The sequence below is a fragment of the Streptopelia decaocto genome (assembly GCF_964273445.1).
Source record: "Streptopelia decaocto genome assembly, chromosome: 1".
Taxonomy (NCBI): Eukaryota; Metazoa; Chordata; class Aves; order Columbiformes; family Columbidae; genus Streptopelia; species Streptopelia decaocto.
In genome coordinates, this window is record NC_138663.1 from 51,754,755 (window position 1) to 51,781,063 (window position 26,309).

General features: G+C 36.8%; 1 protein-coding gene across 1 annotated transcript in view; it reads left to right on the forward strand.

Annotated features, from left to right (window-relative positions):
- PPFIA2 (PTPRF interacting protein alpha 2) overlaps positions 1-26,309 on the forward strand; it is a 319,033-nt gene that overhangs the window by 135,212 nt on the left and 157,512 nt on the right. The window lies entirely within an intron of this gene.

Sequence of the window (26,309 nt, forward strand, 5' to 3'; positions counted from 1 at the left end):
CATGGAATTTACTGTACTCACACACTACCACAGAACTTAATTAATTGCCAGTGATATTTTATTCAGACTTCAAGGTGGAATGACCAAAGGAAATTTTTAATACTGAAAAAGTATTAAAGGTACTCAAGGCCTTTAAAAAGTAGAATCTACTCCTGTCCATATATTATGAAATTGTTCAAACCACACTGCACATCTTCATTGCATTGGGATTCTAGACAATAAATTTCGTTGGGGAGGGGTTATTAAATTTTAACAGGATTAATTAATCAAAGTGCTTTTCTCCACTGGATTTCAACTATGTTTTCTAGAGAAAACTGCAAGTTCAAAGCTCCAAACTATAATTGTATATCTGAGCAGTTTTAACTTCTTCAGAAACAGCTATATTTCTTAATTTGAAAGTGACTTTTTTTTTTTTCCCCTCATAGAATACAAAAATATATACTGGAAAGTTTTTATTGTATTTTAATAAGCTGAAATGAGTTTTGCTCCATAGCATCATAAATCCCTTTTTCAGCCTCCGGTACTTGTGGGACACTCATGCTGGCGTGTAGATTTGACAGGCAGGGGAAACCCAAGGCTGCCCTCTAATGGCACTTCCACCAGTGATCCAGTAGCACAGCCAACCAAAACTGCCTGGTAATTGCCATACTGTAGGTTACACAATCCATTTCCAGTAATTATAGCTCTTCTTTATTTCTGCAGAACACCTGTAAGAAAATGTACTTTTCAACAAATGAAGACACAGTTGAAAATGTCTGTGGCATTTTTAATATTGTAGAATTCACAGGGAGGAGAATGGTTTTCACTCTCCAGAAAATGCTTCTGTATAAGAAAATAAAATAAAAGACAAAGGTACTTAATTTGTGAAGCAGTAGGCTCTGTTTATTACTGAAATGAATTTCATTTCATCAGAGCACTGCAATTAGAGAATATTAAGAGAGTGATTATGACTGTGCTTTATTTTGTATCTTGATGCATGTTAGAGCTGTTAACTTCTAACAGCTGGATATCACCCCAAATTAGGGAAAGAACATGTTCTGGCAGGACTCCAGACACGCTACTGCCAACTAGTGCACCTGTGTGCTGGGTGTGAGCTTTACAAAGGGTCCAAAAAGCAATACAGAACCTAATTCACTGTAATTGTGGTGGGTTTTCTTTGTTAGGTTTTTGGAGGGTTTTTTTGAGGAAACAATTACCTTTTGATGAGAAATGTCCCTGCAATATGAAATATCAGAGGGCTATGTTCTGCTTCAAAATCAGCACAAGTCTTATTTTGCATTATTATTAAAAAAAGGGAGGGGAACTGTTGGAGAGATGGAACTGTGCAGAGCATTTCCATTGCTTTTGAGTACCTAAACAATGCATTTTACACACACTTATTTTTGTGTACTACTGGTTGACTCTGAGAGATAATTTCTACTACCAGAATATACACAAACATATTCCTGTGTTGCATGTGACTAGGTCTTTGCAGAATACATTCATTTGATCAAATATGGCTTTTAAAAATACCACACTGATGCTGGCCAATAACACTGGCTTTTTTAATTTGTAGAACTTTCAGCATTCCCTAAGTAAAGTTTTGAGTATATTACTCTCACCAAAGCTGCCTGTTGGTCCAGAGAAGGCATGTCAGATTGAGCCAAAGCTGAAGCTTGGGAGCAGCAGTAAAATGTCTCATGCTCCCTCAGAGAATTGTCAGTATTTCCAATGAAAAGCTGCACTAAAATTTAGTTAACTCTGTTATTCTTCCAGAGGAGCAAAGGGCACACAGTAATGGAGTGGTAAGAGTTATGTTTATGGTTATGCCTACTGCAGAAGCAGTGTGATCACACAAAGTATAACTCAGAAATGCAGACCCTCTCATGAATGAACCTATCATTTTGTAGGCTTAAGAGAAACTTTCCTGTAAGTACTTAATCCTGTGTGGGATTTTCATGCTTTTTCCGTACAGCATCTGGAAGATTATAAAGCTTGTAATTATTAGGAGAGCAAAAACTGCAAACTCCCTAAATTCAAGATCATGAACTCTAATTTTCTCAAGACTTCCCCTGTGTGAGTATATGACCGATCTGTTGCCAATAGGTAGGATAGCTGATGTGTAGTGAGAGGATAACTACTCTCTTGGATCTATCTGTTTCCCCATGTTCTTCTCCAGTCCATTTTGAAAGACAGAATTATTTCCAAGGATATTTTACTGTACAACCTTCTGTCAAATTAATATTTCTTATAAAATAGAAGCTATGTAAATTTCTAATTTCTGTTGCACCACTTGGACACACAGGGTAATAGAAAAAGAAACTTTCAATTATTTTAAAATAAATTTTTAAAATATTCTATTATGTTAAAATAAAATCAAAACCAAAAACTAATTTACTGAGACAAGGGCTTAACAGTGGGAACCTTGCAAAATCATAAGCTGAATTGTTTTTATCATTGGCAAAGTCGTGTTACAAAAATATTACTTCTGAGTTCATGGAGGTGGTACAAACTGTCAGGGGCATTAGAACTGAGAATGGAAATTTTGGAGATTATAGCTTATTAGGAATATTTTGTTTCTGTGAAAATCAGGTATCAAGTTAATGTAAGTTTGAATTCCACAGATACCAGAGAACTATGAGCTTCCCCAGTTTTGATGGTGGTGGAGTTCAGTTTTTATTCACTCAATGCTTTGTGTTGACAGTGTTTCATTGAGGTAGTGGGGAAAGTATTTACATTGCTTAGGTCTGGTGTTTAGAGTTAGTGTTCCTGATAAAAGAGACCAAGATGCTCCTCCACAAGACTAAGCTTAGGATTCACCTGCCTTGAGTCTGTGATCATGCAGACCCCTAACCTGACAGACCAGCTGCCTGGTGAACCTACTTTAGCAGGTGGGTTGGACCAGATGATCTCTAGAGGTACCTTCCAACCCTAGCCATTCTGTGATTCTATAGCCCTCCTGTTCTCTCCTTCCATGACCAGGTTGTGGCCTCAAAGCCACAGGTTGGAGGTTACTTTCTCCCTGAACATTTCTGGCTTTATCAGGTTAAATGATCTCACAGAGGAGTCAGGTAAGCTTCAGAGGTGCATATGGTCAGGTTGGTGTGGAAGTGGGACCTCTGCCTTTCAGAACCTGTAAACTCTTATGTCAGTGTTATTATTCCTCCTCACCCGAAAAAGTCAGTGAACAAGTTGTTTGGTTTCCTCTTTGGCAGCTTGCACTTTGCCACCCTCTGAAGTTGATGGCCTGTTTCTAATTGACATATAGTCCTGAACCACTAAACTTGTGTAATTTCTCATGTCATTGCAGCGGTCCTTTAGGATGTTGTACAGGAATTTTGATTATTTTAATTACAAAACCATTTTAATTGGGCTTATGAATGATACTTTTCAAAACTCAAAATAATTACGGAGCATAATCTATATTTAGAAAGAGCGCATAGCTCATAATAGTAAATGACTAATACATTTACTTGTCCTGAAGCTCTTTCAGTTATGTTACACTGATACAGATAGCTTCTAGTATCTTCTGTGTCAGCTCTCAGATGAGTGAGTTTTGAGGTTTTATGGGCTTGGGGTCATTTTTTTATGTCAAGTCTACCTAGAGGCTAAAGATTAAAAGAAAAGAATCTCTGAGGCATTTCTCTGTAAAATGATTAAATAATCTCCCTGCCTAACTCAGATCTATAGGTATGCAATTAAAATGATAATGTAACTATTGCAACTATTCTGTTGGTCTTCCCATATACAAGCTAATTCATTTGTTCCTCTATGCTTATCAGTGTTTTCTAGTTGAATATAAGCTGCCAAGACTTTTCTAGTTTGCAACTTAACGTGAATAGACATATTTTAGTATCAAGCCAAATCATGATTGCTGCTTCCTATATTAAAAATATCATTGGAATCTAGTAGTTGTAGAAAAAAAGAATAAGAAATAGCTTTCTATAAGTATAATATCCTTTTCTGTTGGTAGTCTATATACAACAGGAGCACAGAAGATCAGTAACTTTTCTTCCAAAATAAAAACAGATACTCCATAATTAGGTCTTCCTAATAACCCAGATCTTCAAATGCATACATGCTTGTGATTATTTCACGGTATAAAGCCTGGAGGGCCTGTATCCCCATTTTCAGTATTTAAATAATAGGGTACTACTGTAATACATTCTTAGCCTGATAAGAGTGAGTTATACCTATGTATAGAATTTAATTATCCAACATAATGAATACATTTCATGCCTAAGCTATTGTAAATATTGGTTATGGTGATACTTCAGGGACACTGAGAAATTTTCCTTTCAATCCAAGAATTTTTTTTTAATTGTCAAAATATCAACTGATTTTTTAATCTGAAAATTCTTACTATAAAAGTCATTCTACACGTTCATTTTGTGCATTTCTCTTAAATTGGTTTTGGATTAATTGAGTCCACTGCACTGGCTTCAAGGGAAGCTTGTAATTGGTAAGCACAAAGTCAGATTTTATTTTATTTTGCAAAATAAATTCTGTCCTAAACTATTAATACATGGATTATTCATGCAGTTACATAATAATCTGCCCGCTTTTAAAAAAATACAGTCTGAGATAAGGTCACAGTTCTAAGAGATTTGGACAGTTAAATTTAAGGTAAAATTATATTTCAGAAGAAAGCTGAGGGACAGATACTTCTCTTCCTGCATATGAAGTGATAATAATCTTGTTGCTTATTTTCTGGCTATGTCATAAGAGTTTTTATCAGGGAGAGAGTGTGCTCACTGTACCTACATAGCAGATTGGTCCAGTTACACTAAGCTACTATTACTCAAAGACTATGTTAGAGAAATTGTGTAGTTATACGCAAACTGCTCTTCAGAAAGCATCCTTGTCTTCCAAAGTCATAGTATTTTTCACCTTATTTATCTCTGAGAAATCTGACCTGGTGCAACTGTACCTGTGTATTGAAATGAAAGCTGATTTTTTATATACTAAACTAATTTGACTTACGTGATGAAGTGGCTCTCTTGTAAATCCCGCTCTACAACAGTGCAGTACTTCCATGCTGAACAATTACTGTTCAGTTTTCATCAAAGTGATTCCATTTGCTCCTAATATAATGTTATATTAGGGATATTTTTAGTTCATCATGATTGGAGACAGCCTCCTTTCCCAATAATATCCCCCACTCCTGCCCTCAAACCTCCTCATATTCTGAAGTTGTATCTTTTGATGTCTCGGTAAAATTAGCTGGTAGGAAGTAGGGGTTGCTGTAGCTTAACTATCAAGACAATGGGAGGACAAACATGACTTTATATAATCTCTTTCATCTTTATGTTATTATATAGTTGAAGATTAGGCTAATAATTCTGACATTTCTCATGTTTCAGTGTCCGTAACATTAATATACTACTGACCTTCCTATACTGACCTTCCAGGTGTTCTAATGGGAAAACAGTAGGTAGGAACAGGTGCATGTGAAATGTTTTTATTAAAATAGCATATGAAAATAAATAAACCTTATTTTATTAACAGTTGCCTCAGCACTCTTTTGTTTTATTTGTGGAAAGAGTCTGAAGAAACTAAAGGTATGTGCTGCTTCTCCATAGAAAGTCTAAGGTAGAACATAGTCATTATTAACTTTAGTAGGCATAGTTTGGCCATCACGTTCTTTCTTTCATTATTACCACCTTGTTCAAATTTATCAGAATTCAAATTTATTTAAATTACAGGAGTGACTCCAGCTACATATAAAAAGGGAGTAGGACTCTTGGATATTAAGACTGGACTAGAACAGTGTACCCATGAGAACATTCACAGGTCTGTTTTGACACTTCTTTTCCTGTTAGAAGGGTGTTGTGTATATTTATAGATTACATCTCCCAAATGGATGTGTCTGTTTTGAGACAGATGGGAGAGTGGGCACTCTGTACCAGCTGTAGGGAGACAGGCATTAAGCAGCCAGAATTTGGCTCCACTGCTATTTGCACATCTTGCGTCCTCTTAGGAGAAGTTGCCTTTCTTAACCACATATTTACAATTTCTAGCTGTGCCATATAGTTGTTTTTCTGGAAGTCACTTTCACACTTTTGTTGTTAAGCATTTGTTGTAGCAGACCATTGTTCACATATGTTCACAGCAGTAGGTATGACTAGATCTTAAAACTAATCTATTAAATGAGGTTAAATATGCAATACAGAATTCAATGATGCCTGGGTACAAAGCTACAACAGGACACAGGATGATTTTAGAGCATAATATAGCTTTTAGTTAATATTATTCATGAAGGACATGAAGTGCTAGTTCTTCTATTTAGATACTGTTGTTAATACCTTCATATTTTAAATATAAAGATATTCAACATCAGTATTGTGTTGTTCAAGTAACGTTGTGTTACTTGAATAACACAGAGGGACTATGGTAGTTACTTCCAAACAAAGGTTACTTTTCCTTAGGCTGAGGAGGTGGAAATAGCACCAAAAAGTGGGTGGGACTCTACCAAAATGTCCTCCTGCAATTCTGAATAACAGTGTAAACATGTTTTAAGTTAAGTACTGTCTCTCGAAGCTACACATCTTTCTGCTTGATCAGGTAACCTGCAAAATGTTCTGTTAAATCCACCATTGTAATATGTTACATCCACTGCTTCCTCAGCAAGCAAGCTTAGGGAAGGGGGATGTATAGGGACTCACAGCGCACGCCTTCAGTCAGTGATCCATCCTGTTTCACTTGCAGTGTTTGTTTTACTGCAAGAAAACTTTGGAGTACTAGGTGTGTCATTTGACTTATGAAATACTATAATACCAATATGTATATAAATGTGTATATTAATAAATATGTATAAATGTGTATAATAATACACATTTCTTCTTTAACACATCTCTTAAATGAGGCATCTCAAAATTTCCTGCACAAACACATCCTCTTTCCTGCACAGCATGTACTTAAGGCTAAATTTAGGAATATATGCTCAGTATAGCTATCAGCCTTGTATTGTGAATTTGTGTGACATCTGTTGAAAGTTCCCTCTGCTGAACATGATACTGGAGTGTGTTTAAGACTTGGGCTCTCCGAGCCCCCTGATGAATACAGATGTCAAACTTTTTTGTAAGGAAGAACTTGGTTTAAATTTAATAACCACAAAGACCTTTAAAGTAGAATAATGTTTGCAGAAAGCAAGAAATAATAACTAAGAGGGCAGGAGTGACTCCATTAATCCAGATATGTCATCAATTTAATGGGCAGACCTTTGCCAATGGTATCCCAGCCCTCACCACTGTCAGTAGCTCATGGTTTAAGTGAGAATGTTTATTTGATAGGGTAGCTGGAGCATGAATCATCTTTGCTTTGAAATGGACTTTAAATGCTTTTGTGGTGTGGAGAAAGTCAAGGACAGACTAAAAAAACCTTGTGATGCTTTTTGAAAGCTTTTTTTATGCATTCCTGAAACTCAGTTTGGATATCATGTGCTGGGTGTTGTGCTGTAGTTAATAGGACTTTGCTGTAATGGGGCACTTCTAGAATAATACTTGAAGAAAGTGGGTTTCCATCTTGCCAAAGAAAATACAGTAGATAGAAGCATATAAAAAACAGCCTTAGGAATTTGTTTGCAAAAGCAAAATGGGCAATAATGATGAGAAAACAAGCAACTGAGGTGTAAAATGAATAAAAGAACCAAGTGTTGATCCATAGCTCCTAATGATAGTGTTTACCTCCATCATATATTGTCATGGCTATGAGGTAGCTAACACCCTAGTAACCTCCGCATTCCTCTGAGACTCCAGACAGTTGACCTTCAGCTCCACTTAAGGTAGCAAATTCTGGCCAACTTGAAATCTTACATGTGATTAATGTAAAACCAAACCAATTTGATAGTGCATGATGCACTTATTGCACATTTGAACGCAACAATTGAACACAGCATCTCAGATCTGCCAAAGAAAAAGTCCCTCTGAAATAAAAGCAATTTTTATCTATAAAACAAAATAATTGATTATAAATGCCAATTAAATAAAAATTGTTTACTCAACCCCCTTTTGAACACTACTTTACAGAGTTTCTTTTCATTTTCTTTTCCCCTGTTAGTACTTCTACCTGGATCTTCTAATTAATAGAATGGCGTACATCTAAAAACAATTACTGATTTAAAGAATAATGTATGCTCTTGGTGACACAAGAGAAAACTTTCAGTCTGAGAAGAAATTCTGAAAACAATGCAAAACTTGAATCAGCTACTTTTATACCATTATTTTCTGGAATCCTCCAAATGATTGGTACCAAGGGTCTTCCATGTGGAGGTGGGAGCAAGATAAGTGTAACACAGCTCCCTCAAGGGGGAATATTATGGGGAAACTAATGCAGAGGGAATAACAGAGTCCTAAATTAGACTTAGCGTTATAATGTTCTCTTACCATCATAACTTCCCAACTATGTTGTGAGACACCTGATACTGAGAGATCAAGAGATTAGACAAAAGGCTTTGTATGTTGAAAATATACAAATGGTACTGAATCCTTGCACGTTCATAATTAGGGAGTATTATTGTATGTTCCTGAGGGAGGAAAGTGTCCTGAATACACACCTGTTTAAGTAGAAAGATAAGGGGAAATTCTTCATTTGCAGCTTGAGGAAGTGAAAGGGACAGTGGGGACCAAAATCATTCGCGAAGTTTGGTCTCTTGCTCTCACAGTGTTGAAGTCATTTTATTTTTATAGTTATAACTGAAAATAATCTTAGGGCTTCTCTTCTCTGTAAAGGAGCTGTGTATAAACAGCACCTTCTCACTCCACTGATCTGTCTCTTGCACACATTCTGAGTCATGCACATGCACTTCAGTGATAACTGTTTTTTCTCTCCTCTGTAGAATCCTAATATCAACAGCACTCTAGGGAAGGGAGGTGCAATATATTGCACCCAGCATATCATCACCATTAACACCATTCTGATTCCAAAATGTTAATTGTTCTTGGTTGCCAAGATAAAAATAATCATTTCTGACTTTCAGATTCCAGTGTCAACCTGCATGCAGTGGATTTCTCGATGCCTTTTAACTGACGTGTGTTTTTCATACTAGAATATTTTTTCAGTAATTTTAATAACTATATCAACTGTTACACCTTTAATGGAGAGAATTTTTGTTACTTTTCTTTGTGTTTCTCAGAAATCAGTGCAGAGAAAAACAAAAAGCAATTCAGCGTTTATTTTTAAGAGAGCAGAATTTTAAGTAGCTTTTGTCATTTTTCCTCTTTTATTGGCAAAATCATTATTGAGGATTGTTCTTTAAACAGTTTTCATAAGAAATGCATGAGATATAAGTATATAAAGCTGTAAAGGTTTGTAGACATATGTATCATAGAATCATGGAATAGTTTGGGTTGGAAGAGACTTTTAAAGGTCATCTAGTCCAACCACTCCTGCAATGAGCAGGGACATCTTCAGCTAGACCAGGTTGCTCAGATATATGTATATACTCTGTGTAGTTTAATTGACATTAGTAGTTTTCAGTATTTATGGACTTTCATACAAGTTTTAAGTTATTTTCATAGTGCTGATATGCTTCCATATTGTTAGACTTCAAAAATTCTAAAGAAATCTTCAGAAAAACCTCTATTGAAGAAGTTTCATAGCCAAACACAAGAATTCAAAAGCAATCACCAACCTTAAAATTTTTTGTGGTTGCTTTTCTGGCTGCATGCCAATTTACTAGAATATCTGAAAGAGAGCTGAATATGCAGCTTGATTCTTATTTTGATGTTTTCATCCTATCTGCATCATTACCAAAATAAAAATGGATTAGAAGTTGAATCACAGAAAGATCTTCCTTGGGAATCCCTGTAACTCTATTCCAATTTACTTACTTATTTATGTGTTTAAATGGAATAGAGATACAAAACTGCATTCATTAGTAGCTTACGCCTTCAAAATCTGATGGAATTGAAAGACTTAAATGTTTACAAAAGGAGGATGGCTGGGAAATAGATTGTTATTAAATATCAAATCTAAATCTATGTCATTTTGTTCTAAACATAAGAGGGTTAAGTAGACTACCAGTAGTACTGTTCAATTAAAAATGGCTTATATCCCATAGTTCTGCTATTAAACTCTATCTGTTTGACTTAATTCCACAATAAAATCATTCTGTTAAAAATTCTTGTAACAGCATATGGACAGGGTTTTATGTTACTCAAGCAGACACACACAGAATTCTAATATGTACTTAAGGAGATACCCTTTTAACAATATAAAGACTTAACCTATATTTACAGCTGGGATTTGCATGAGGTTTTATTCAGTGAGGTATTACTGGCAACCATCTTGCTGCACATGGATTTTTTTTTTTTTTGTGGGTATATTCAAATAAGAAAACCTTAAATAAGGACAATGACAATTATGCCAGAAATATCCTTTTATTCTGATTTATATACCTGTATGTTTGTATGTGTGCATACATATATGTATCTATAAAACCCTAAATCAGATACAGGCTGTGAACAAATACTATGAATGCTTTATGACTAATTCAGCACACTGCCAGCTGTCAAAAAGCCTTTAGTCTCAAATGTGTTTCTCAATACTGCTCTGAAAAGCAAGTGATGTGGTTTTTAAAAGTGGCTTAGATGTGGCTTTCACAAGTGGCTTAGATGCCTCAAACTCTTATATGATAAAGCTGCCAAGCAAGGTGCCATACTTGAAGCTTGTGAGAAGGGGATATAGAGAAGTGGTCACAGGACATGCGACATTTGTAAGCTGACTCCTCTTGACTTGAACTTTGGATGTTCCTGTGGGCCCCAGTCAAGTATTTGTTTGTGTTGTGGTAGGTATTGGACACAAACTCTGTACAACCCAGAAGCATATGCAATTTAGGTTAGACAACTTATTGTGGTTTTAGTGAACACAAAATCCTTAAGAAAGGCGACAGGCAGTAAGAACGGCATAATGAGAGGTGGGCAGGGTACACTACCTTCCAGGCCATTAGTATAATAAATTGCTTTTAGAGGTTACAGGAGAATACAAAATGCAAGGAGTACCAATGTGTAAGAGCTGTGAATCTAAGTGGGAGTTTTCTCAGGTCTTTAAGTTGTTCCTGAGCAGAATGATTTCCAGTATTTGAGGAGAGGTTGGACTGATACATGGCAGAACAGCAACTGCTGGCAGATTAAAAATGAGGAAAAAGGTTAGGAGTATTTCTACAGAAACATGGACAATGAAACAAAGACATGGCTACCTAACCTCTTCTATCTTAGCAAAATGAAATTACCATTTTGACAATAGCTCTCTGTTCATGTAGAATTCTGGACATAATACTTCAGGTTTAATTTATAAACTAAAGCATAATACAAGATTTAATTTACATTGTTTGTAAACTTTTAGTTTAGATTGGATATGAGTTCCCCTCAGCTTTGTATGTGAGCCCAGAGAAGGTACTAGGTATGATGGATATAGTGTGGGCTTAATATATGTAACATAGCAGATATTTTTATTAATGTACTGAGAAATAGAGAGGCACTCTGAGAACCCATGATTCTCACAATGGTGTTTTTTTCTTTCATAAAAATCATTCTGTTTCATGCTGCGAAGTAAAATGACACCATTCAGTATATATTTTCAGGTTAACCTAGCTGTGCAAAGGCTGCAGTTCAATACATTTGATTTTCAGTGGCAAAAATTCTTATCTCCAAGCTGAATGCTTATACAAAGGACCCTTGCTTTTTTTTTTTTTTTTTTTTTTTTTTAACCTGTCCAGACTCATTGTTCAGCTTTGCAGTTCTTTAACTCCTGCAGAAATGCAGAAGTGAAGTTTTCTCTAATGGGCAGTTGGCCAGCAGTGATGAGTCGTGTTCAGAAACGCTGCCTGCTGCTCTGCTTCTGCCTGTGATTTTACAGATCGCTAATCCGCAGGATCCTTCTTAATCCATCCCTGCTGGCTTTCATTTTTAAGGTTTTATTATGAGGTTATACCTCATGGAAAGACCTTGAACTAACTAAAATATTTGTAAAGAACCATTTTCATCATTGTGACATGTAACATTTGTATTCTTCAGAAATATTGCATCTCTTTTTAACATCAGAACTGTCATGCACCCTATATAGTGTGTGCACTCTTCAATACCCTGAACAAGGAGACCTCACCCTTAATTCAGGTATCTAAGTATTATCCCCAGTACTGAAGAGTGCACACACTATATAGGGTGCATAACAGTTCTGATGTTAAAAAGAGATGCAATATTTCTGAAGAATACAAATGTCATGGCTACAAAGAGCACACGTTGTTGACAATGTGGCTCATCAAATTAAGGCTGAAACAGAGATGTAAAAGCAGAAAACAATGCATTACTACATAAAACGTTCTGCTTATTGTACTCGCAAATGGGGTTTCCAAACTTCTAGGTTTTTAAGGCATTTTACGTGTTTCGTGGTTCGGATTTATCAGCTATGAATGTTTCTAGAGCTATAATTTGTACTCTAAACGCTCAATACTCTATAGTAATTTAGGAAAGATAAAATTCTATTAGACAGAAGTGACAGAAGCCTGTAGATAAAGAATAATGAAAGTCTTAAGTGAAGTATTCAAAACCATAATAAACCATGAGCAGGTGAAGATGTGACACTTTATTCCCATCCAAGAAATGTTAAAACCTAGACATCATTCCATCTTGCTTTCAATGTATAAGTAGGTTTTTCCATGCAAGTTCTTTCATCTAGTGGCAGGAAGTTACATGGAAAAAAGTATGCACACAAATTTGTGGATGTCACAAAGGGATATATAATTTTTTTTTCCAGTCTGAGTTCACTTATAAGAAAGTGATCTTGTTGCTGTAAGCCATTATGTTCTCCTAAGTGTGTTTTCAGAATGTTAGAGTACCAAGTACAGCACAGTGTCCTCATGTGTTTGGAAAAGTATCAGATCCACCACCTCATGCTGACAGCTTTGAAAATTTTGGAAGTCTAGAAATGATAGTGTTGTTAACTCCACAGAAGGATATATATTAGTAACTGTTCTTGGGATGACAGTCTCATCTCTCTCTTGTCTTTCTGACAAGATATTTGTCTATTAAATAAATCTCGGCTACTAAAAGACTTGGTAATCAACCATTTGGAAGGTATCTGTTAACAGCTTTTCATTAGCCTTTGTGGATTTAAAAGCATCGATTATATCTATTCTACCTCCATGTGGTTGCAATGTGATGAGCAAAAGTATGCGCTTGTGGTGGCTTAAAATGTTAAGGGTTATTCTTTTAATCACTCAGGTATTTTGGATATTTCGCAAAGCTCTAGTTAGGAAATTTGAGAGAGAGGTTAAATATATTTTATCTGGAATTCCCTTAGAATGATCTACAGCCTTTGAAAGATTTTTGAGAACATCTCTTGTGATTTGTGTTCACCTGAAGCTGGAAATGAAGTTTCAGAACACATTTACAAGAATAATCTTAAAAGACACTTTTCAAGAAGTAAAAATTAGTCTGTCTCTTATACGACTGAAAATAGATAAGAGTTTGCAGCAGGAGCTCCAATAATAGTTCATTTGTAATATTCCTGAAGTTGCTAACTAAGAGTTTCTTGTTTAATTTCTCCAGAACTGGTGAACTTGCTCCTGCAGATATTGAATGTGAAAAATGAGAGAGCTTCATTCATGTCTCTTTCATTTATTTTGTGTTTCTGTTGACACAACAGACAAATCTGTTATATCGAGTCGTTATTTTGGTTTCTTGATACGCATCCAGTGAAGTTAAAAGGAAAATTTCGGAAGCCTTAAGGCCAGTGTTTTGGTGTATACTTGAAGTGTTACAGGGAGCTCTTCATATGTAAGCAACACGGTTTTGAGAAGTTGCAGTCTGCATCTTCCTCTTTACTGGAGTTCAAGTACTCAGATCACATACTTTGAAGTATTCGACTTGATTGTCTTACCTGCATATTGAATTGAGCACCTTTAGAGCAGGTTTCTCATGTGGGTGGCATGGTTTTATTCCACACAGCATGCAAGGATTTAGTGTTTGTATTCTATATGACAAAGTTCAGCAGAACAGGTTCAGAGCAATACATTCTTTTATTCTTCTTCTGACAGCTGTAGGGATTGGGATTATTCCTTACCTAGAGCAATATGTGCAAATGGAACATTAATTTTTAACAGGTAATGCTATCATTATTGAAATTAAATGGTCAAAGTTGAAGCCCTGTACTTAAAATAATCTATAAGCCTACATATATAGGTGAAAACCACCATTGCATTTGATTTCTTGTTGGATTAGTCAATAGTATTTATACTACTAATCTCAATGATAATATGAGTATATTTTCTAATATAGTATATGATATACAGCCCTAAGAAGCAATGCTGGAAACCTGATAAAGCAAATGTTTAAAATCTAAGGACTCCATGTACTGTGTTCACAGACATTTTTTTAAAGCTTTACTTAGGAATCTGCCTACATTTTTCAAAATGCAAGTTTCAGTCTTTTTTAATTTTGAAGGTTATAGCAAGTGTCAATTGAGTCATCAGAGATATTAGAAACAACTAATATGAGGTGCGAACCATTTTATCTTCTGTTTTGGAGTCCCATGAATTTGTACAGCACACTGTGGTCCCAGAGGAGTTAACACCTCAGCAGAGCATGGTGCAGACAAGTGTCAAAACACCTGCTTTGTATCCAAAAGCAGAATGTTATTTTATTGTTCCTTTGTTCATGGGTTACTCAGCGCTTCTTTTTCATAGGGATCATACCCCACTGGTAGGCTGGTATGGTTATGCTGCTTCCCATTCTGGAGTTAGGGAGCTAGGTCATTCAGGACTTGGTTCTTTGCTTAAAAATCCCTTTCTTTTTTTGTGACTCTTAGTCTTTGCCTGTGTTTATAAGGAATAAGTCCTAAAATGTACATTTTGTTCTGTGTGCAACTTGCACATATACCCAGAGAGCAGGAGGCTCCAGATGAGCAGACTGAAGTTTAGTTGAGCTGGAGAGCTGTGTAGCACCTGAAGCTTGAGGGCTGCTGGCACTGGCTACAGATACAGGCCTTTACTGGTACGTAGTATTGCCAAGCTACCTAGTGACAAAAACAGATCAAAACTTATCAGTTTCCCCTCTAAAGCCTGCTGATGAATGCTGCTATATGTGAACCTAGTATTCTTGTTTTTCTGCTGTGAGAATTAACAAAATTTCAGCAATGTGTAAACACTGCGAAAAAAAATTAGCTATCCCATCTGCTTTCCTCTGACTAACGTTTCTTCCATGGCATGCTTAACACTAAGCCTCTCTGATGGAATTAAAAATAGATTGCTACAGAGGAGCCCACATCTATTCATTGACAGTCTTTGAAACTTACAACTATAAAATCACTGGAGTAACAGACTCAACCAGGCATTTATATAAAAGCCAAATTTTCATTAAATGTTCCAGTTGTGCTGTTTCTGTATCTCATCCTCTTGGGAAAACTATGTTGGCAAGTTCAAATACAAAGATAAATTGATGAGGCTTACACAAACAGGAAAAGTGAAAGGGGTTAATTTTAATTCCTCAGGACGGTGAAAGACAGAAAGTTTCATTTATTCTGGCTCTCATACCAGCCCATCATGGCAGTATCTGATCACCTCAGAATCACTGTTATAGTGACAGTGAATAATTGATCTTTTTTTGGCAGCATATTACAAAAATGGAAGAAGATTGCCATTCCACTCTTAGCTTGTCACAGCCTGAAGGGTTACCTGGCCCTCAAGTGCATAGAGATTGCAGCTGTGGGTTCATAGGACACAGAGGCTTTATCCTTTAAATCTCTACTTTATTACAGATTACTACTAATACCACAAAAGTTACCACTAGCAAGTATACCTAAGATTAATAAAGCAAATATATATATATATATATATATCGCAAGCTATTATAAATTAGCAGCAATCAACAGCATAGCAGTGAACAATCATAGCAACAATCAATAATAGCAGTACCCAGTAATAGCAGCAATCAAGTATAAATATAGGTATATATATATATAGCATTATAGTTTACTACAAAATTACAACTGGAGAAGGAAATTATCAATAATATAACAGCAAATATACTGATGACAGATTACTTACATGTATCTATATGCTACTGAGCGCATTAAACAGATTGCAGAAGGGGCCAAACTATCCCAGAGGGTAGGACCAACCTATCCCAGAAGGGAACCCAACCATCCAGAAGGGGAGGACAAAACAAACTGACCCTAATTTTTATTTTTCCAGACTATTTTCCTCTTCTTGCAGTTAGAGCAGCCAATGGCAATTACTGGTACTTAATTTCTCAGGATGTTTTCCCCTTTTTCCTGACTGTTTTTCACACTTTCAGACAATCAGTTGCCATTATAGTTGTTGTATGTCCAAATACTTTATCCTGACTGCTGTGCTTTGAAGAATACGGTCGTCAAACATGGGATTCACAGATGAAATGTTTCATATAGATGAGGTTCTTACAGACATGGTTTAGTTGTGGACTTGGCAGTGGTAGGTTAACGTTTGGAGTCTCTGATCTTTGTCTTTTCCAATCAAAATGATTCTATGATTCTACATTGGTTTTGCACTTATCACTGGTTATCTAAGGATGTCTCTGGTTTCTGTGTACTCATCTGTACCCAAAGATGCCAGCTGCACTTCTCAGGAATGCTTCTGGTTTGTAGGCCTCGTTCCCAAGCTCACAGCTTCCAGGCTGGCAGGTGTGTTCTTTGTCAGTATTTCAACAGACATTTTCTTCTGTTCAGTAATTTTCCCTTCTAACCAGGTCACTTTCATGGCTCTTCACATCACAGCTGTAAGCGCAAGTTTTAATTTTTCTATTAAAAATAATTTGTCAGAAAAAAAGTGAGATATTTCATTACGAAGCTGATAGCTTACTTAGGTAATCTAAGTAAACTAAGAATGTGTGATATAGTCCTCTTTTTTACCTGTTGTTTAGTAGCAGCCACATTGATCCAGGATCAGACAATAAAACCAAGCAGCCTTTAGATTCCTTCTGTGCTTGGGAAGATTTGCCTCCACTCTTGCTGTCCTTGCAGCAGGTGGGCTGTCCCCTGACCTGTGCTGATCTCCTGCTCCGCACCGAACCATCGTGTGGAAACAGTTCACAAGCAAGTAGGACAGGGATGAAAATCCAAATGTGCCATTACTGCAGGAAAGCAGCCCAACTGATGTGAATGTCATTTTCTCTTCGGGAGGAGTAAACCATATGTAAAGAGGAATAACTCCAATAGGAGAGATTAAAGTTCACAAATATTTTGTGAATTTAATCCTGTGAACATCCGAGTGGTAGCAGACTTTGGTTTGTGTCCATGTAGAGACTAAATTTGGCATGAGCGTCCTTCGTGTTGTGTGACTCTCTTAGCCATAGTGTGCATTGACATGGGGGTCTCTGCCTTATATTGGAAATACTCGTAGTAATTAAGAGAGAAGTAAAAGAGATGCTCTTGCAAGGTGACAGTGGAGGACTGGAGACAGGTGGCTTTAGTGTCCAAGTGCTAACTAAACACTGGAATGTCACATACCTGGCAGTCTGATTGTATAGACATTCTTTCAGCGTCTGAATGCATCCTTCACATTTTGCTTGATATGGGAATTCAGCTCATCTTCCCTCTGACAGAGCTGTGGTAATCTTCAATGACAACCAGAAAATCCAGTGTATTTGGCACCTGCTAAAGTTTTCATTTTCTGTGCTTGCCTGTGGACAGTGATGATGCAGCAATGACAAGGAAACAGATTTTTAAAGCAAAGTATTGTGTTTTGCCAAAAAAATGGAATTAAATAACAAAATGCCTTGTCTATGGTTGGCATGTCTTCGGAAGAAATGCTCTTGGCTTTTTGGCTGAGAGATGACTGTGCTATATTCAAACTATCTAACTCTAGGCAGTTCACTCAGATTTTAAGAATCATCTTTGAAGGTACCTGCCTTTCCCACTCACAGGTCAGGAGTCTCAAGCTTTTAACTTCGAGTACTCTGAACTACAGTTAATTTGGATGAGATGGAACAATTCAATCTCAGCTTTCTTGGTACAGATACTGGATCATAGTTGCCCTTTGCTGATCTGAGCTCTCTCCATTTCTTCTCTTTTGGACTTGTCTTTTAGCAGATCTGGGTATTTTGATCTGCCATTTACCAACTGTTAGAAAACTTGCCCTATTTAAAAAGCAAAGATCTTCATTCCACCATGGTGACTGGTGGTATGTTTTATGGGGATTCTTCTTGTAGGGGATATTAGTTCATATCTTTCTTTTCCCTTTCAGCTACGGTTTATGATCACTTCTTAGCTTATAAAAATAATACTTGAAGTACACATAACATACAGAAAAAAATCATATGATAATTTACTGGGTTGTTACAGTAGCCACCTTTCAGTGGCAATATGATGTATTTCTTTTTTAATATTGGAAAGCTGTATTTCTTTTTTTCTAGCCCCAAAATCATGTTCAACAAAACATATTTTTTATTAAAGCTACAAAATTTTGTGTTATTGTTGGACCCTTGTGGTTTAAATTTGGATTTTTACACTGATCAACAGAATACCTCTGTTTTGCAAACTAGATTCTGTATTTTTTATATATGCATTTGTCTGTATCTGCAGCTATGATGTACTCAAAAAGATTGGTTTTGTCTGGATCTGCAGTCTTTAGTGTTGCTGTGTGGGTGAGTCTGAGAAAAAATACAGCCAGTATTTATCCAGTGATGCTTTGATGCTAGTTCTTTGGCTCTTTGAGTAAGTGTTGCCAGGGTAATTTTTTACTCCTTTTTATTATATTCTTTTCATTGTGGTCAGTGAAGTGTGTGCTCTTGAATTTAACATTTTAAGTTGTGCTGTAGTCTCTGTTTTACGAGGGCATGATAAATATTCTTAGACTTTAAAATCCTGATGCTTAGCTAGGTAGAGTGGCTGTATACAGAGGTAGGTATCAGAAAACCTTTTCTTCTCTGGACAACTGTTTGGTCACTGCTCCAGCATTGGGGACCAGTACTGCCTTAGCAAAAAACAATGGGTTTGGGGACATGACCAGATGTCTTTCTCACTTTCCCCAAGTCTTCTGGTGTTCATGCAAGTTAAGCACCTTTCTCATTATTTTCAACATCCATGTCTTTTCATTATGACGACATGTGTTCTGCTAGGAAATTTGGTCTGATTCATGCTTCAAGAAGCTGAAGGGAATCTTACGTGGAGAGAAAATAAACTATTTGAAGACAGGTTCCCAAAGCTTTTTTTTTTTTTCCTGAGGATTTTAGATTTGGGCTTTCAGTCAGTGTCGTCTTGAGTTATAAATCAGTGTAAAAAATGACAGTTGAAAAAGGAGTTTTAAAAAGCTTTTGTGAATAAACATGCTGTTTTAATACATAAAGACACGCAATCCTCAGTCTGCTGGTCTTCACCTGCAAAGTTTCGTGTTTAATTTAAATCAAATTTGTTTCAGTTCTTCCATTTACAGTTAGAATTTCATTTAATTTTTGAATGTGTTTATATTTTAATAGCATGGATTTATTTGGGTTTGGGTTTTTTTCAGCTCCTTGAACTCTGTGGATGAACACATTATTTTCCTGCCCTGGTGCAATATAAGAGATGAAAGTATATTTGAGGGCTAATGCAAATAATCTTTAGTTTTCTATCATGTAGATATATTATACTTCTTTCCAGATTATTTCAGGAGATAATAGTAAAATAGAAGCTTTTGTTTTGCCTCTTACTCACTCACAGCTCTTTGTTATTTTCAGTGGAAGTCCCTCCACCTTCTCTCCACTGAAATCCTCCACCTTTGGGTTGTTTCTTCAAGGTGTAGTTTCACTGCCTGTGTTTGCCACAGCTCTTGGCTTTTTCAAATGACACTAATGTGAAACTGAACTGATTTCTGACATCTGGCTGTTGCCGAAAGGTTAGGAACAGCTGAGAAGAAGGCCAAAGTCTTGTTAATTTGTCTTCGCTGCTGCTTGGCAGCATCCTAAGCAGCCTTAGTTCTTGAAATTGTGTGTAAATCATGAATGTATCACCGCACTGCTGTATATTTGGTATTTGGATGTCCTTTGGTATCTTAAAGGATTGGGAGGATCTTTAAGGGAAATTACTGCTGCTGAAGTTTGTGGCTTAAGGTTCTATACTTCCAGGAAGAGCAAATAAAGGAAAAACAGACAAGTGCATCCAACCAATGTCATAGAACAGTTTGGGTTGGAAAGGACCATTAAAGATCATCTAGTCCAATGACCCCTGCAACATGTATCCCAAGCAGACATTGTTTATACACATGTGAAATAATCCCTTCTGCCTTTGTTTCAGAGAATAAAAATTCTCAGAGTTACACTTGCACAGTGCTTAGCAAACATGGTGGCAAGTTATAATATAAATTCATTTGAATAATAATGGCTGCAAGACAACAGGAATGTATGTGATGGCCCTGACCTGTTCAGGACCTGCAGAATGTTTTACAGTCATAAATGAGACAAGGAGGAAGAGAACCAGATTGCTTGGAAGCTGGCCCAACAGAGTAGCATGAAATCCCCCAGGAATTAGCAGTATCATATGTCTGTCCCACTTGTATCTTCAAGAGCAAGCTCTATTTTTTCAGCAATGTCTTCTTTAGAAGGATAAACATTTAAAACAAACCACCAAACTAAGAAAAATTGTATCGAAACACTTTGCAGACTGAAGATTCTATGTATTTGTAAATGTTTTTCTCTTAGGGGACAGACTGAAAAAAATCAGCGTACTACAATGTTAGCAATATTTACTGGGCTTGTATAATAGAATGAGGTTATAGTTATAAAAATGGTACTTGTAGAAAAAAAAGAAGATAGAATATAGAATTATTCTTGTGGGTTCTGGGATTCACAGTGATAATCTCAACAGACCTATTGTTGCTGGAATTAGAATGGGAAAACCTTTAATAATAATAAAAAAATTGCACTTGCACCATCAGGTCAGAGAGAGAGTATTTTTATGTACTCTTTATTTTCCTCTTTAACTTTTTCCGACTCTATAGTTTTTAAAACATATGTTTCTCTTATTCTTTTACAGCTAAAGAAAGACCAGAAATAAATTATCTTAATCACTATGTAGCCAAATGCCAAAGAGGAAACGAACTTAAATGAAAATAAGCGTTTTATTTGTTGTGGATACCTTTCCAAAATATATTTAAATCGAAGAGGGGTATAGGAAAGAAAGTGTATTCTTTGTAATCCTAATCCTTTTCATAATGTATTTCCTTAGACAATATCAAAAACTATATCTCAGCAGAAATTACCAATGATATTATGATATCTAAGTCTGAAGTATGTGCTTTGATAGGCTGGTAACTACATATCAAAGCTATACCAAGACAACTTTCAGTTACATACTCAATTTATGCAAGGTTATTATATTTTACCTTGCATTCACAACCTTTGTGCTTAAAATTTAATGAGCCATCCAAAAAGCATTAAATGTGGCCTTTTCTCTATCCCCTACCCCTGAACTGTGTTGCAGAGTCTGGGATGGGGGGATGTAAATCAGTTTGTCCCTGTTGAAGCAGTTTTCTCCACTGAGTCACTCTGGGTTTGTGCAGGTCTCTTGGCAGAGCAGCGCTGAGCACAGCAGTGCAGTGGGCATGGGGTCGGGCCTTCTTGACTGGCCTCCCTGGCCACAGGGGATGGACTGTGTCAAGTCATTTCTTTTTCATCCTGCACCATGGGACTGGGTTCAGGGAAGACACTACCTTACTTTTCCTTTTGTAAAAGGAATAAAACGGTAGCTTTCCACTTCACTGTCTGAAGAGAGGACTTCTATTACCTCATATTCCTTCTCTTATTTTTCCTAGAAAGGAGTTCTTGGTCTACATTTAAAGTCCAATGTCTTGGAGATTCATAAACCTACGTAGCATAGATGGTACAAGCTCACATATGACAATGCAGGCAATGACTCGCGGCGGCGGGCGGGGGGTTGGTAGGAAGTTCCCATGTAGATTTAGGAAGCTCTAAATTAATACAAGTTGTTTTCTTATACTGTTACGGCTCTTCTTTGAATATGAAGGTTAAACCGTTACTGAAGCTTGGCTATCTATTATTACAATTTCCAGACAGACTTATCTTGAAGACTGTTTTTGAAGGACCAGTTTGCAGTTGGTCATAATAATTCAGTCTTTATTCTGATGATTTAGCTCAGTGAGGATATTTCAACTGATCGGGCACAACACAAATTCTCTTATGTATACGTATGTACAACTAATTGATAAAGATGTTTTAAATGCCTCTGAAGAGTACCCTAACTTGTACTTTCCTAAGTAAATACACAAGCTAGAAATAGCAAAGCACAAATCTCTTCTTTTAAGATGCAATTATCTTGCCCTTAATGTTGATGTTTGAGAATTTATAGTGGTGAGAATTTTTTAAATGGTTTTCACATCGTAAGAACACTTATCTAGTCATGAAGCCAGATAACATGGTGCTTAAATCAAAAGTACAAGTAGTGATTGGCTTCCTCTGTAAAACAGAATTCTCCTCTTACCTAGTGGGAATGCATAGTTGCAAAATTCCTCAACATTGTCTTTCAAGTTTTTCATCATCATTACACACTTTCATGTGGTGAGGTGTATTTTTAGCTGTTCTGTTACTAGAAAATTACAGAAAAAAAAAAAAAAAAGAGCTTATTTTAGCTTTTATACTATATTTTCCCTGAAAATATATACATACTAAATGATATAAAAACACTGTTGTGAATCTGAATTCTATCTGTCTGCAACCTAAAGGTCCCTGATAAAAACACAAAGAATGAGCACTGGGAAGACTGACATGATCACAAGCCTGAATGAAGACTTCTGTGCTTTATCCCTTTCATCTTACCTTCTCCTTGCACATATTACTTGAGTGTTGAGGTATACCCTTCTGAGCCTTCCAGATGTACATGGGGAAGTCATACTGGTTGTTAGTTTTTGTTTGCTCACATTCATACACAATCGCCATGTCCCAGAGTACTCCGTAGCCCAGGCAGAGCAGAATATCTCTCAGGAGTCCAAGCAGGCACTGCATTCTGTGCTCACCCAAGGGCACGTTTTTTCTGCCTCATCCTGCTTCCAGGAGATCAGAGGGCAAATTGTCCCTCTGCAGAAGACTCGACTGGCTGGCACATGTATTCAGAAAACTAAGGGAAGTATTTATTACTACAAAACAAAACCATGATTCAGTCTCTTATATTTTTTTTCCTATAGAGAAATGTGAGGACTGGAATGGGAACAACCTTTGAATAGGCTTCACCTGACATTTGTGGGACAAGCAGAGTTGTATGCTGTTGCTGAAAATTATTTAGAAGTGCTTTTGAGGCTCCTCAGGTGCTCTCAAGTTATATCTAACCTGGATCTGTGAGAAGTCTGATCTCCTGGGACCAAGTGCACAGTTTAGCATCATTCTTAACACACCTTCCTAAACTATGTTTGTCTTATTGCAGGGCAGTATGCTGACACATGTGCACTGCTGGATGTTCCTTCCCCACAGCCTGGGCTTCAGTGACTAGAAAGGTCGTTACTGCGGGCTGGGAACAGGTCTGGCAGTGGCATGATTAGAGGAGCAGGATTTTAGGGATTGCAAGAAAGCACTGTAGGTGTAGCCAATTGCTGTGGTTTTCTGTTGTTTTTGTTTTTTCCTCCCTCCCTCCCTCCCTCCCTCCCTCCCTTCCTCCCTCCCTTCCTCCCTCTACCTTCCTCCCTCCTTCCCTTCCTTACAAGTCATTGATAAAATTACTTGGAACTGGACCCAAAATGTAAATATCAGACTCTTAATACTTCATTAAACAGAGCAAAAGAGTACTCAGCATGATTTCCACAGACCTAGTTTGAAAACCAATTTGCATAATATTCCAACATGTTCATCTAGTTTCATATTTTTAGATGGTGTTAAATTAGCATTGTGTTCGTTTTCTACACTTGCAAAAAAATATCTTGTGGTTTGAAAAGAATTTATGCAAAGGAAATTCTGAAAATTTGGCAAAGAAATATTCTTCTTTTTTGATGAAGAACTATTCAGACAGTTCCTTTCTAGACTCTTTTTATTAACTAAATTTTTAATGATGGAGTATATGCCTGATTTGTTTCTGTGCCTTCATACAACACAGACATGATCTTGAGTTATTTTAATGGCTGTATGAACTCAAACTCCGATTCTGTGATCACTGTTCCGAATCTTTATTGCTATAATAAATTTCTCCTAAGTAAAATACATTTAAATTAATATTTTATAGTGTAAATATAAGGTTATTTTAACCATGGTGATTTTCAGCATTTACATCTCAAAGTATTTTTCAAATGATAAATCAAAGAATAATTAAACAGTTCAGCCACTGTGATACAGATAAACCAATAAATACGGATCTTATTATCTCTTTAAAATGCTAGCTTAATGATGTATTTCTTTACCCTTTATTGTCATGTAACAGTACTGTGGAAGGATTACTATACAGACCTGCAAGGTCTGTCTTTCTACATATTAGGCTTTAAGAGTCAGATCATGCAAATTTTTGCATGTGGAGAGATAACAAGTGGGAATACTCCCATTAACAAAGTCAAGTGTGTACAAGTAAATATACATACCAGACAGCTACTGTTGATGTAGATGGTTGTAGAGGGTGGTTTTTGTTTTTTCTTTTTACTTTTTTCCTGCAGGTTATTGTCACCAAGCATATAATAATTATTAATTTAGTGTGTGTACATATGTATGTGAATGGATGCAGGTGTGTATGTGCAACAACCCCCTGCAGCGCTACAGGCTGGGCGCAGAGTGGCTGGAGAGCAGTCAGACAGAAAGGGACCTGGGGGTACTAATTGACAGGAAGCTCAACATGAGCCATCAGTGTGCCCGGGTGGCCAAGAAGGCCAATGGTATCCTGTCCTGTATCAAAAATAGCGTGGTCAGCAGGACAAGGGAAGTGATCCTTCCCCTGTACTCTGCATTGGTGAGGCCACACCTGGAGTATTGTGTTCAGTTCTGGGCCCCTCAGTTCAGGAAAGACATTGAAGTGCTGGAGCGAGTCCAGAGAAGAGCAACAAGACTGGTGAAGGGACTTGAGCATAAGACCTATGGGGAGAGGCTGAGGGAGCTGGGGTTGTTTAGTCTAGAGAAGAGGAGGCTTAGAGGTGACCTCATCCCTCTCTATAACTACCTGAAGGGAAGTTATAGCCAGGTGGGGATTGGTCTCTTCTCCCAGGCAGTTAGCAATAGAACAAGGGGACATGGGCTTAAACTCTGCCAGGGGAAATTTAGGCTGGATATTAGAAAGAAATTCTTTACAGAGAGAGTGGTCAGGCATTGGAATGGCCTGCCCAGGGAGGTGGTGGACTCGCCGTCCCTGGAGGTTTTTAAACTGAGATTGGGCATGGCACTTAGTGCCATGATCTAATAAACGGACTAGAGTTGGACCAAGGGTTGGACTCGATGATCTCTGAGGTCTTTTCCAACCCAGTCGATTCTGTGATTCTGTAATATATATCAAATCATAGAATCATATAATAGTTTGGTTTGGAAGGGACCTGTAAAGATCATTCAACCCTGCAATGAGCAGGGACATCTTCAACTAGATCAGGTTGCTCAGAGCCCCGTCCAGCCTGGCCTTGAACATTTCCAGGGATGGGGCATCTACCACCTCTCTGGGAGACATGTTCCAGTGTTTCACCACCCTCATCAGAAAAAAAAAATCTTCCTTATATCTAGTCTAAATCTCCCTTCTTTTAGTTTAAAACCATTACCACTTGTCCAGTTGCAACAGGCTTATTAAAAAGTCCATTCCTATGTTTATTATAAGCCCCTTTGATGTATAGAAAGGCCAGAATAAGGTCTCCACAGAGCCTTGTCTTCACCAGGCTGAACGTCCTTATATGCTTCTTTGTATATATTGCATTATATATGTACAAAATTATTATATATTTGTATGTACACACACATGCATAGATGCACCAATTCTGGTCATACAAATAAAGACTCCTTTTGATTCACTTAACTTCAGAGTAAGAACACTTTCAAGTCTCTTGAGTTAAGCATTAAGTTGATAATTTAGAACTGTTCATTTAGTTCCCATATTTACAATGTCATTGCATGTAACTGAATAGCTAACTGAATGAGAAAGTATAATTAAATGATCTTTTAGATGGAGGAAAAAAAATGAATTAGGTATAGTTTGGTTCAACAATAAAAGATCACTTTCTGCACAGAACCAGCTGAGAGCTTCAGATAAGGGGCCACTCGCAAAAATAACTTGGATAAAGTAAGGGCAGGTGATAGTAAAATGGGGCAATATAAAGCATTAGATTTGGTGAAAACGTTATTGTTGATGGGTTTGTTGGATTTTTTTGAAGAAACTATCTAACGTAGTTTTCTAGTACATATGTTAAAAGAAATTACAGTGTC